The 14,474-nt window shown below is 42.7% G+C and overlaps 1 pseudogene; it reads left to right on the top strand.

Annotated features, from left to right (window-relative positions):
* Nucleotides 1–11,736: 11,736 nt before the first annotated feature.
* Nucleotides 11,737–13,518, top strand: LOC147668893 (uncharacterized; annotated as a pseudogene).
* Nucleotides 13,519–14,474: the final 956 nt, after the last annotated feature.

Raw genomic sequence — 14,474 nt, 5'->3', positions numbered from 1 at the left:
GAGTAGTGTTCAAGTAAATGGATAAATTGTTGAGTATGGTAACTGCTTCTTCATTGATATTGCTTAATATTTGGTTCACCTTTTAAAAATGTTCCTGCAGTAAAAAAAAGGAATGTAAGAAGGCAGAGAGACGTTGGAGGAAAAGTTATGATGCCAGCCTTAAACAAGAATATGTCCTGCTCCAAAAATCCTACCACCGTAAAGTCTGCAGAGTAAGAGCGGCATATTATGCCAGTGAAATCAACAACAGCTCTAATACCTCAAAATCGGTTTTTAAAATTCTGAAAGACCTCACGGCAAAAAAAACCTCGCCCGACCTCTGTAACAACATGGCTAATTTCTTCACAGATAAAATCAAGAAGATATACGACACCTTCCCCAAAGACCCACAGTTACCGGTCACCTTTGATCCTACCAGGCCTTCCCTCACTTCCCTTCCCACACTTGACCGTGAGACTTTCTCTAAAATTTGTAGAAAGATTAAATCCGGGTCTCCGGCAGATCCCTTAAAGCCTGACCTTTTCTGTGACGCTCACGCACTCATCACAGACCACGTTCGTGATATCATCAATCGGTCACTCTCCACTGCCAGTGTCCCTATCAAATGGAAGCAGGCATGGGTATCCCCCATTCTAAAAAAACCCACTTTGGATCCCTCACTCCCGGAGAACTTTAGGCCGATCTCCCTGCTCCCTTGGCCTGCTAAAGTGGCCGAGGCACACGTCAATAACATCTTGTCCAACTTCCTCCTCACCAATAACATCCTGGACGACTCCCAACACGGGTTTAGAGCTGGTCATAGCACCGAGACAGCCTTGCTCAGTGTTTCTGAGGACCTCCGTTCCATTCTTGACGCCGGCGGTACTGCAGCACTGGTCCTATTGGACCTCAGTGCTGCCTTTGATACGGTGTCACATGAGGTCCTCTTGATTAGACTGGAGGAAATTGGAGTCACAGGGGCAGCCCTGGGGTGGTTTAGAGACTTCCTGTCTAACAGGTCTTTCAGAGTCTCCACCCCCCCTTACATCTCGAAGGAGCATAGCATTGGACAGGGAGTGCCGCAGGGCTCGTCCCTTAGCCCTACCCTGTTCAATGTCTATGTCCGCCCGTTAGCGGAGGTGGCCAGAAGGAATGGAATGGCTTTGGTATCATATGCAGATGATACCCAGTTGGTGGTGGCTCTGAATAACAACAGTGGTCTGGAAGCCCTTCACTTTAAACAGACACTCATCGACATCACCAACTGGATGACGGCGAACTTTCTCCAATTAAACGCTGGTAAAACCGAGATTCTCCTCTTGGGAAAAAACACCGCTTCCTGGGGAGATAACTGGTGGCCTGACATTCTGGGCCCACCCCCCAAGCCAAACGACTGTGTTAAAAATCTAGGTGTCTGGATCGACTCGGCTCTAAAATACACCATCCACACCAAGAAAGTGGCCGCCACGTGCTTCGGCATTTTACGCAACATCAGGCCCATCCTGAAGTTCTTTGACTGCCGCACCCGCCAGCTCATCGTCCAGGCGACGATCCTTTCAAGACTGGACTATGCCAGCTCTCTCCTTTTGGGAGCGAACCTGGCCGAAACCACCAGACTGCAGAGAGTCCAGAATGCGGCTGCGAGGGCTCTGGTCGGCCTACCTCGCCACTCTTCTGTCTCAGGAACTTTAAGGAAACTGCATTGGCTCCCGGTGGGAAGAAGGATCCAGTTTAAGGCTCTATGTCTAGCCTTCAAGATCCTCAAAACCGCCTCTCCCCCACTGCTGAGTCCCCTCCTGTCTGAGTATACACCCAGCAGATCTCTCCGCTCAGAGGGACAACATCTAGTGACCATCCCACGCACTAGACTTGCTAGAGTTGGGGGACGCTCTTTCAGCCTCCTTGCTGCCAAGCTATGGAACAGCCTGCCTGTAACCATACGGGGGATGCATGATCTTTTAGCCTTTAGGAAAGCCATCAAAACCCATCTTTTCCAATAATCTGTTTTCTTTGTGCACCTTCATTCTGCACTCTGGTCAGCTCGCAGCGCCGGGACGCCCCTTGGCTGGGGCAGCCGCGCGCTATACAAATTCTCATAACATAACATAACATAACATAACATAACATAACATAACATAACATAACATAACGTAGGTGCTACAGTGAGTCACTGCCTCAAAGTGCTATCCTATTTACTGACTTCCAGTTTCATGATCTCATGAGGAAGTAGCATTTGGATCCGGAACTCCAGTAGCCCCAATTTGTTCAAATCCATTGTGAGGGCTTTGGCATTTGCTCCACTCTCCATTAGAATATAAAATCATTGATATGCTTATACTGCTCAAACAGGCATTGCAACACGTAGTAGGATTAATTCAAACATGTAGCTACCTCCTGTGTGAGAGCTTTAGACCTGTCATCCTTGGTGTTGGCTTCCCCAAACGTTTGCTTTCACCCTTTTTATTTTCTGAATTTCATTTTTGATGGCATTAGGACTATGTGCACTTTACCACTGCTAGCCAGCGCTAACATGTTTGTGCTATTTCCCTAAAAAAATATCAAATTGGCTTACACTTGATTGACACCTTTAATTTACTTATTAATCCCTAGAATATCGTACTACAAGCACCCAGAGCCTGTAAAGTATGCTACTATTGGACTTGCAGCCCTCATTGTGCCAACCATTCAATTAGCACTTTAAAAACATATTGCTGGCCTACCATAGCAGCCTGTAGTGCAGTTTTAAAAATGCCATCCAGACCTGGCAAAACTTTTTGCCAGGCCTCAACCGTTCTTTTTAATACATATAAGTCACCCCTAGAGTAAGCCCTAAAAGCTCATAGGGCGGGGTACATTTTATTTAAAAAGTAGGACATGTGAATATAGGTTTTATATGTCCTGGTAATGAAAAATTCCTACATTCATTTTTCACTCCTGTAAGTCTTATTTCTCTCATTGGATAACATTGGGTTACCTTATTGCATTTAATAAGTGCTAACTTCTTTTTGGGAGGAGGGAGAAATATCATCTTTTATGTCTGAGGAATTATAATCTATTGAACTGCAAAGTCAGATTCTAACTCTCAGTTCTAAAAGGGCAGCTTTTAGAAAGTTAGCATTTTCTTGTCCTAAACATATGGAGACTGCAGCCTGTTTACTGGGTCACATAATTAGGTGCAGGTGGCAGTTGTACTTTGTGTATTTCTCCAAGATAGGTATACAATAAAGAGTCTAGGTGTTGGTAGGGTGGGCCCTCCTGAATTGATGAGAAGAACGGAGATGTCACTAGTCACAATTGCCCTTCAAAGACACTGCCCCAGCTTACCCAGAAAGGAATTCACACTAGCTTGTAGTGCCTGTAGACAGACTGGGCCCAGGGCAGGGAGGTAGGAAATTCCAGTCACTTCTGTACAAGGAAAACCTCTGAAGTTTCTTCCACTTCAAAGTGAGCACCAGCTATAAAAAGGGTGCCCTCAGACTCACTCGTCAGTACCCTCCTGGGCCCGTGGATAATACTGAAGAAGGACTGCCCTGCTGCTTGAGGTCTGCCCTGCTGCCCGAGAAGGAAGACTGGACCTGCACCCTTCGTCCCAGACTGAAGTGGCTCCAAGGGTCAGCTGATAGACCTCTCGTCCAGAGGTCTCTTGCAACTGCTAAGCTGACCTGCTGCACTGGACCTGCTGAGCCCTACTGGCCTCTACTGAAGTGAATTCCTGATCTCAAAGAGGTGCCTCCTAGGTCCTCACAAACCTTGGTTCTTGATATCATCATCTCATAAATGTAGGGAACATCTTCTTAAACCATTTGTTTACAGTTTTGTAATTCACCATGCTAGGTCCTGCATCATATATGCTCTTGTCTCTTAACCATATTCATTTCTCTAAAGGAACTGTTGAACACCTCTGAAGGGTTGGCCTTTATTCTCTAGAATAGTGAACGTATGTCACCAATAAAGATCAAATCCAAAAGTACCTTTGGACACTGTGTGTACAAGGGCCAAAAATCTGCATTATGACAACCACCAAAAGTAAAATACAATAAATGTATGTCGACAATAAGGCAATATTGTACCAATAGTTGTAGTTACTGAAAGCTTGTCTCCTTTGTTTGGCCATATGACAATGGTAACACTTACCTCAAGTAACTCAAGTATAGGACAAATGTACAACATCAAGTCAAAGTCCACTTTATTCGATTAATTAAAATCATAAAAGTATTCTACAGCAAATATCATACATTCATATATCTTAAAAACAGTTAAAAACGTATTAAACAGGAGATGAAGTTTAAAAGCAAGTTAAAAAGGCATTATTTACACAGAATTCTTTGCAGTTTGCGCTCAAACTACAGTAAACATGAATTCAAGTATCTGTCCTCAATTGTGATTCCAAACTTAACCTTGATCTCTTACATCTAACAGATGCAGCCAAAAAGCTAGCAGTGCAATACATAATTACAGGGGAATGCATCATCTGTAAATATAACAGCGCAGGCTTGTACTGCGTAAAACCCAGCTCCCTCAGAATTGATTTTAAATATCGAGTACGGGGTTCGTGATAAAAAGAACAGAAGAACAAAATGTGCATTGTCCTGAGGGGAAAAACCATCGCATTTGCATGGGGACGACTCCTCTTGCTTACACCAGTCTTTCTCGTCCCGCAGAACCATATAAATTTGGTTAAAACGGAATTTGGACAGTAGCCACCTATGGAAAGAATTAGCGACCACTGCCAAATAAGGAGCCAACTGAACAGATGGGGTAATCAATACATGAGCCCTCACAGAGGGTTTGCATAATTCTTCCGCTTCACGCTCGGCCATACGTAATCTGATGAAATTGGTCTTAACCCACAACAGATCTGCTTTGCAAAGGGATTCTGGGCTGGTGAAAATTTCAGGGCGTCCCAGATTAGCGGCCATGGACTCAACATATGACAGCCACTGAATATCCCTCCTGTGATCTAATATAAGACAGTCTTTGATTATCCGGTGATTAAGGCTGAGGTTCGGATTAAGCCAAAGCTTAATCCACATCAGAAGTGGAGCTAGATTAATTGTATCTAGAATATAACCCAAACCCAGCTCAAGATGTAAAGAGTGAGTGGCAGTTGACTGGGGTAGTCCCAACAGAGAACGAAGAAATTTGTTTTCCTCTGTCTGGATGCATTTAGAATTAGCGTAACCCCAGACTGCAGCCCCGTATCTAGCAATCGCGGCTGTCTTGGCTTTGTAAACTGCCAGGACAGCCTCGATTGGTTTCCCCCCCCAATCTCTTGGTGAATCCCAGGATTGCAGAATATGAGCTTCTCACCGCGTTCGCTTTGGATGTTAACTGCGGCATCCAAGTTCCCCTTTGGTCAAAAATCACTCCCAAGTAGGTAAAAACTTTAACACTAGTAATCACCTCTCCATCGCAAAAAAAGGTTTTTTCTTTAAGTTTACCACATCCTGCTGACATAGTGTGCGATTTGTTCTTATTAACCACCAGGTCAAGACTGGACATAAAGTTACCGAAGGAGTCGAGTAACTTTTGCAGGGCAATTGGGGTCCTGGCTATTAGCACCGCATCATCGGCGTAGAGGAGCACCGGGATCGGTGCACCCCCCATGCTCGGAATATCCTTTGAAGCAGCCCTTAGGTCATCCTCCAATGAGTTCACGTATAACGTGAACAACATTGGCGCCAGGATACATCCCTGACGGACCCCTCTAGTTGATCTAAAACTCTCGGTACACTTTCCGTCAGTTGTCATTCTGATGCGGGCCCTCAGATCTTTATGGAGCTCCGCCAGAAAGTGTACCAAGGAACTATCGAGGCCCATCTTCAGGAGCATTGCTCACAGCTTTCATCTATTTACAAGATCAAAAGCTGTGGACAAGTCCATGAAGCCAAGAAATATACTTCCTCCTTTAGCTCTGGTGTATTTAGAAATTATGAGGTGGAGGTTGAGGCATTGATCCTCTGTACTCCTCCCTGACCTAAATCCGTATTGTGCCTCGGACAGGATATTGTTCCCCTTGGCCCACATGGATATTCTCGCTAAGACAACCTTTCCTAGGATTTTAACCGAGGAGTCCAACAGCGATATCGGTCTGTAGCATTTCGGATCTCCTCTCTGGCCTTTTTTAAATATTGGCACAATTGTAGCTAAAGACCAGGTCTGAGGGAATCCCTCTACGACAGAGGCGTTAAAAACTTTTGTTAAAATATTGGCCCAGAACAGCGGGTTTGCCCTGAACATATCCGCTGGCACTCCATCAGGTCCCGGGGCCTTGCGTCCTGCTGTATCCTCTATAGCTCTAAGTACCTCAATTGTGTCAAAGCTCACAGGCTCCAAGGGGTTCTCAGTAGTAGGGATTGTGAAAGGTTCCAGCTCCCTATTACTATCATACATTTTTTCATAATGGCGAAGCCAGTCCTCCTCTGATATGTTTAGTTCCAGTACTGACTTTTGGTCACCTGAGAGTAAAGGAGTGTTAATAATTTACCAAAACTTAGCACTGTTTTTTAGGATGGCTTTATCCATTAATTCTTCCCAGGCTTTACTCTTTAGTTCATTTTTGCGCAAATTAGTGGCCATAGTAAAGTCCTTTCTTAATCGCGCAACTAGCGCTTTGTCCCTTGGGCGCGTATTAAGGGCTTTCTTGAGGTGGTTGTGTGCTTTGCTACAATTTTTGTCAAACCAGCCTTTCACCGATTTATGTTTGCCCCCCTGACCTTTAGCTGTGAGGCAAGTGGACACAAACCGGCAAATACCCTCAAAGGAAGATATAACTTCCTTGCTCCCAGTTAACGGGTTGGCACACATATTTAGCTCTTCAGAAACTGAAGAGGATAGAGTTAAGAAAAAATTGTCAGGTACAACTATTTCCCATTTAATTCTTCTCCCCTGATCCTTGTCCTTAACAGGCAATATAGACCGCTGGGTGACAGCTGATTTTAACAAGAAGGAGCTACTCACTAGCTCCAATCCCACAGGATTATGGTCACTCATAGGCATAGCAATTGCATTATATGAAATCACATAGTTCAGAAAACCTCTTGAAACAAAAATAAAATCAATTATCGTGTCACTAGCCCTTCCCGTATAAGTGGCAACCCTTGTACTCTTATCGTAGAATTCTGGTTCATACAGCTCATTTTCCCGTAATACATTTTCGAGCGCCAAACCCTTCTGTGTATGTTCCAGGTGAGGGGGGGACACACTATCAGGCCCATCTTCATCCACTAGGGCACACTGTGAGCACAAATGAACATTAAAATCGCCCATTAAAATAAATCGGCACAAAGTGGATTGTTTGACTCTGTAAAGACTTAAAAAATCTGCTAACCATGTAAAATACACAGTTTCTAGGTGACCGTTCGGTGCATTATAAAAATTAACAATAAGCAATTTACAGCCATCCTCTAATTTTATCTCCAGAACGAGGAAATTATGAGAGGCACAGTCAATCAGGGTGATTTTGCCCTTGATGTTCACCGATACCAGTGTCAAAAGACCTCCTTTGCTCCGGCCTGCAGGGGAAGGCAAAGCAGGTACAAAATAAGAAGTAAAACCGTCCAGCCAGTAATCACACTCCCTGTCCCAAGTCTCTTGAATTGCAATGATGTCGTGGAGCTTTACGAAATTTTCCCAGTTTGGGTCTCCCTTCTTAGACCGCAAACCAGCGATGTTCCAGGATAACAGTCTAACCGTGTCCCCTTTAGCAGTTGTGATCTCTGTTAAACTGTTACCATCCGCAGCAGAAGAAGGTACATGAACCGTTGGTGTTAAGTCCACTGTGACATCGTCCACTGTACCCTCTCCGGCACCCCGTCAATCGCAAAGGTCGAGACCTGAGAGAGCGTCAAATCTGTTGTGAGTTGTGATAGGGGGACCAAAGGTAAAGAGATTATCACGCCCCTGAAACAAACTTAGAGGAGCCGATCTGGGCCCCACCGGGGTGAATGGACTTAGTCTTTGTCTGGGCAAGGAGGTTAAATTGACATGATTGTAAAAATACCCTAACGGGCGCACTTGAATACCATTGCTGTCCTCCATCAGAGATGCTGCCCGTAGGAGTACTGTGGCCACATGTTGTGGGTATTTAAAGTTCACCACCACACAATCCCCTCTACAAGTTTTCCTCGAGGGACCAATCCAATTTACCCTCCTGGTCGTGATAATGTCTCCTGCAAATTTAGTAGGGAAACCACATTTAGCACTCAGCCAAGCCACCACTTTGTTTTTGAGTGAATCGTGAGCTTCCTCTTGTGGCTCGGTAGAGCCTGGGGTATGCACTGGGACATTTGCCAACACGACGACATAGGGGGCGCAATCCGGGGGTAGATTAATAGAATTATTGCGCCTACTTTGTATGGCGTTCGTGTTGTATGAGAGACCTGGTCTCTGCTGGCTCCTAGCCGTGTCTACAGCCGAGTCTACTGGCGGGGGACAAGTGGCTGAGGGGACAATAAAGTTGTTATCCGTGCTATTGACCTGAGGGATCATAGGAGATGGATTGGAGGCTTTTGTAGCATTTTTTCACACAACCTCAGAGCTCACTATGCTAGTTGAAGGGAGTGGGGAGTTAGCCTTAGCTAAATTGACCAACTGCTGGTCCAACAGACATCCTAGTCTTTTTATCTCCGCGTTCGCGGTGTCCAATTTGGCCGCAAGGGAGTCAATGGAATCCTTAAGTTTTAAATCAAAAGTGGCCTCTATGGTTTTGATTAGCAAACCAAACTGCTCAGGACTCAAGGTGATGCTAGTATCCTTTTTACTCTCTGCGTTCGATTTTGCTTTAGGGGAGATGTGACTATCAGGCAAGTGAGTGTCCCCTCTTCTCCTGTGGGTGATCTTACCCCCCTCTTACTTTGCTGCTTTCTACAGGTTCTAACAGGTCTCTCTCTTTTACTTCCTTCCGCTACCTCTACCTCGTCCTCCGAGTCAGACGATAATTTATCAAGCATTATTGTATCAGGTGTTATAGTATCAGGGGCCTGGTGGATCGAAGCTACTACTACGCTAGCTGAGTTAGATGCAATTTGTTCCCCCAACATACAGTCAGTGCTATTTTCGCCCTCTGGAGGTGCCTCCAGTGTAGTTGCTCTTACTGGAGAGAGGTCATGATCTAGAGAAGCAACTTTGCCCAAAGAAGCCCTTCTGTCGTCGTTGATTTTATTCACCATTTTAACAAGGAAATTGTTCATAGAGCCTGCCCCTGTAACCACCTTATCTTTCTTTGTGCCTGACATTATACAAGATAAAACGGAGTTGATTTACAGCATTAACTATGCCTAGGTGTCACCAGAAATCATATGACCAGTTTATCAGGGTATAAAGGAACTGTTGAACACCTCTGAAGGGTTGGCCTTCATTCTCTAGAATAGTGAACTTATGTCACCAATAAAGATCAACACCAAAAGTACCTTTGGACACTGTGTGTACAAGGGCCAAAAATCTGTATTATGACAACCACCAAAAGTAAAATACAATAAATGTATGTCGACAATAAGGCAATATTGTACCAATAGTTGTAGTTACTGAAAGCTTGTCTCCTTTGTTTGGCCATTTGACAATGGTAACACTTACCTCAAGTAACTCAAGTATAGGACAAATGTACAACATATTATATGGATTCAGTAATGAATTAGCTTATCAATGTATCACACCCTGTATATTTACCTATGTTGTTTAAGACATTTAGACATATTGTTATTGTGGATCGACACATTACTCCAATCGCATAAGTAAGTACATAGGACTCAATATATTTTTAATCCACTTTAGTACAGAGAAACTACTTATTCACATTTGACTCCAAAATATCTCAAATTATTTCAAGATTGTCTCACCATTGAGATATTGTTTAACAAGATATGGTGGCTTCCACCTTAGGCAAAATGTGGTGCCACATCACAGTAAATATGACATACACTGATTTACATATGATACCCACATCAAAGAATCAAATGCAGTTCACAATTTGAAACAGCTTCATGCATTTCCCCATTTTCCAAATGAGTCATACTTTTGCCTGATTTTGAGTCTTCAAGATTGATTACTCTAACATATATGTAATGGAACATGCAATCTGCCAAAATCCTTTTAATTATCCCATTTTTCTTTTATTTTTGAGTTCTCATCTGGACATTACAAAGAACCTTGAAAACATGGTTTGGGGTATGCTTTACTCTGTCACTATTTTTTACACATTCATGTCTGTATTGCTACAAAGGTTTTATGCCTTTCACAAGTATTTGTACAAAAAACACTGGCTTACCTACACAATTGTGAAGGAGTAAGACATCATACAAATCTGTTGCTTTTAACATGTATAAAACAGTATATCTGATGCAAAACACAATTGGGATGTGTGTAGACTCCAAAATGTAAGTGAATATTCACTTGATTGCTGGATGAACAGCATGTGAATACACTAATTCACTTAAGAGATAATGCTAAATTACTCTCTCAACGTGAAGTGTGGTGGATCAAGTCACTGCAGACCATAACCCCTGCATGTTTAAATGATAAATTGGACATGTCTTGTTTTTTATGATTCCCATGTTCGTTACTTGTTGCTAAACATGTCAGTTTTCTGCAATCTCTGTTTCCATTCACCCTGACAGCTTCAGTTGCTTCTGTGGCAACTTCCTACTTCTCAGATTGTACAATGGGCCTTACCCATTGCAAAACCTCACTTTTTCTTTCACAGAGTGTTTCCACCACTGATGCTGTTTACTCGACTTTAGAACCTTTCTAGTTGTTTTGCTTTCTACTTTGCTTTACTTTTCTTTATCTCTTACAATGTTTCTGTCGTTTCTGGTAGGCTGGTTGAATCCAAGCATAGCATAATATCTGCATTTTGTGAGTACTGTGCTTGACACCTTGTTCTTTTATTAATAGGGATAGGATATGGACAGTGTGTACACATGCATCCATCAATACAGAACTGACTTGCTGCCCACATCAGGTATTAGATATTTTTAGGTATTTCTAGCATGTTCAGAACTATGTTTCAACCATGGTCCAGATAGCTGTCCCTTTTTTACTCTGTTTACTAGTTTGCGTAATCCCACAGACAGTGGGTTTCTAGTGGTACAGATTTTTTACAGCATATCAATTGATGGCATCCATTATAAACAGCACGTCATTTGCATAGTGATTCGAGTGTGGAGCACTGGCTACATGGTCCATCCATAACATTAGCATTGTTGACATACCCTTATGAAACTTTATAATACAGTTGGGACAGTCGTTGTACCTGTCCACCAGTCAGCGCAATTTGGTTAGATTATTAGAAATTAGTGAAGATCGTACCAGCCGCAACATCAACATTGGTGTGTAGCATTAATGCTTGGTCTATTTAACATACACATATGGTATTACCAACATGCTCACAGAATAATTTCTTATCATTGTTTAGAGAGTCGTTTGACAACTTTGTGTATCAACCAGAGCTACTTCACAGATTAGGGGCTTCTAGTGCACAGATTGTTTTAACCCAGGTTGAGCCGGCAAATTCCAATCCTGTGTACCAGTGTTATACGGGCACATACATCAACGTTTCAAATTGCGATTCCTTATTTGCGATTTTTAAGGAATCGCAAATAAGGAATCGCAATTTGGAATGCATCATTTTTTCCGCAATTTTTTAGCGATTCGGTAAAAATCGCAATTTTGACCGAATCGCATGATTTGTGCGAATTCTTATTTGCAAATTCGCATTTTGCGAATTCGCAAAATATGAAAATGCACACATGCTGAAGCACAATGAGATTACAACCAGGAAGGCAGGAGAGTAATTGCACACAGCTGCTTCCTGGTTTGAACAGGAGGTTTGGCAGTTGGAAGTTGGAGCTCAGCCTGGAGGACCCTCAGCAGTGTGTGTGTGTGTCTGCAGCTTCTGGAGAAATGGCTAATGAAAATGCTGAAGCAGAAATCCAAGCCAGGAAAAGGAAAATTAAATTCAGTGACCAGGAGCTGGAAATACTTATTGAGGAGGTCACTGTGAGGCAGGACCAACTTTTTGGTAAACAATTTTTGAAGGTGCCTGAAGCAGTTAAAAGGAATCTCTGGCTTGCTATCCAAGCAAAGGTGAATGCTGTGGGTGTTGCACATCGTGATGTAAGCAACTTACAGAAACGCTGGTATGACCTGCACAGTCGTGCCAAGGAAAGAATAGCAACCAGGATGAAGGCTGCCAAAAGGACTGGTGGAGGAACCCCCAGGGATAGGCCCAATACCCCCCTTGAAGACATGGTGGAAGGAACACTTTTAACTGAAGCTGTTGTTGGAGTAATTGACATTCATACCTCAGAGCTTGCTGGACCTTCTGAAGGTAAGACTTTTTTTTAAAATGTTTTTTAAAATGTACAAAGTGAGTGACAGAGGCCTTAAAATGATCTTGTTGCAGCTTAATTTGCAATTCTCCCATCTAGTAGTACTTTTACATTTTTAAAATCTGTAAAGTAACCATTTTAAGTCATGAAGCAGTGCATCATGGGAGTTGTAGTCTTTTTTTAAATTCAATATATAAATGATAAGCAAAGTTAAAGAAAATGAATGATAGTATTTTAGGAGACCAAAGCAGTCATGCAGCAAGTTTTTTTATTTGAAAAGCAATTTTGAAGGAATCATCAAAAAGTTCAATTTTGAAAGTAGCACACTGTTTGCACTATTTCAATCATAGATACACAACAAGAAATGAATGAAAATGAATTGACAGAGTTTAATACTCAAGATGGACAAGGCACAGATGAGTCAAATGCTGCAACTTCATCAACCTTAATTTTGGAAAGAAGGCAAAGACGCAGAGTGTGCCAACTGCAGCAGTCTGATAGTGATGAAACTTCAAATGTTAATGTCCCAGAACTACAGACTGTTGAAACACCAGCAACCTCTAACCCAATGCAGAGCAGGCGTAATAGACTCCAACAGTTTTATAGGCGCCGGTCACATAAAATTCTTAAAGTTCAGCGCCTACATGGCAAAGATATTAGAGTCATGAAGGGAAAACTTGGTCACATTGACAAAGAGATTGGTGCAATTCACAACAGTATTAAACACATGACAAATTTAATTGATAAAGGGCATAGAACAACATCAGATAAGCTAGACCGCATTGCAACATCTTTGGAGACACTGTGCACAGTAATACAGTCACAGCAAGGGAGAAGTGCTTAAAGGCATCTTAGAGCAATGACCTGCATGCAGGGTCACACCAGGGGAATGTCTCGGCTTTCAAGCACTACTGCTCAACTCTGCAAGCAGACAGTTGCCATGCAACTGGAAATGAAACAAATTTGTGGAGAGATGGCCAGGGGAATGGGGACACTCCATAATGTTGTAGAAAGAATACAAAGTGATGCTGCACCTTCAAACCAGCCACAAATTGGGGGTAGTGATGTTGTCAGAAATGTCAGTGACATACTTGACCCAGTGTTACCTGCGGCACGCGGTAGCAACAGGAAAAATTAAATTTCAAGCTACATGCCCATGGGCAATATGATGAGTACAGGCAAAGCATTAGGGGTGCGTGGACGTACAAAATAGTATGATACCTTTGAAGTTAAATGTTTGTCAAACAGAAGACCATCTGATATATAAAGCATTGCTTTGTGCTTTAAAGTAAAGGCGAAGAAATGTATTATTTGATCTAAAGGCATTAAAATTTAAGAGAAAACTGCATATACTTTCATTTCTGTTCAATAAACAGTTTACAGTCAAGCACCAGAATGTCTTGTTTGGTTCTTACCTTTTTTAAAAGTAATGTTGTGTTATCTCTGCCCTTCTCCATCTACCCTCTGCTGCTTCCGGTCCATGTAATCTTGCATGGGGTTGATGAGGCTGATTATCATTTTGAGGTAGTACATCATCCAAATCCAGTTCTATGCCTCTCCTAGTGGCTAAGTTGTGCAACATTGCACATGCCGCAACTATTTTACAGCAAATTTCAGGACGATATTGTAAAGCTCCACCAGTCTTATGGAGTATGCGGAACCTAGATTTCAGCACACCAAAGGTTCTCTCTATCACATTGCGGGGTGCTATGTGAGCATGGTTGTACTGCTGCTCTTTTCTGGTTGCAGGATTGAGATAGGGTGTTAATATATATGACCTCACTGCATAGGCACTGCCACCTAAGAAGTAATAACAGATACAATGCATGAGTAACATGTGTCTAGAATGCACAGGGATGTGTACAAATTTGGAAACTTATAATTACCAAGCAAATATCCATCTCCAAAATCACCAGCAAGCAGTCTGGCGTGGATGGCACTGTGTCTAAAAATATAGGAGTCGTGGGCACTTCCAGGGTAACTTGCCACTAAGTCTGTGATGATAGTTTGAGAATTGCAAATTGCTTGTATATTGAGAGAATGGTAACTTTTCCTGTTGCAGAAAATGTACTCATTTTCAGAAGGTGGGCAAATGGGAACATGTGTGCCATCTACACAGCCAATGACATGTGGAAAATGTGCCATGTGGTAGAAATCTAACTTGGTTTT

The sequence above is a fragment of the Lissotriton vulgaris genome, unplaced genomic scaffold (assembly GCF_964263255.1).
Source record: "Lissotriton vulgaris unplaced genomic scaffold, aLisVul1.2 SCAFFOLD_5665, whole genome shotgun sequence".
In the NCBI taxonomy this organism is placed as follows: Eukaryota; Metazoa; Chordata; class Amphibia; order Caudata; family Salamandridae; genus Lissotriton; species Lissotriton vulgaris.
This window is presented reverse-complemented; position numbering and strand designations above follow the sequence as displayed.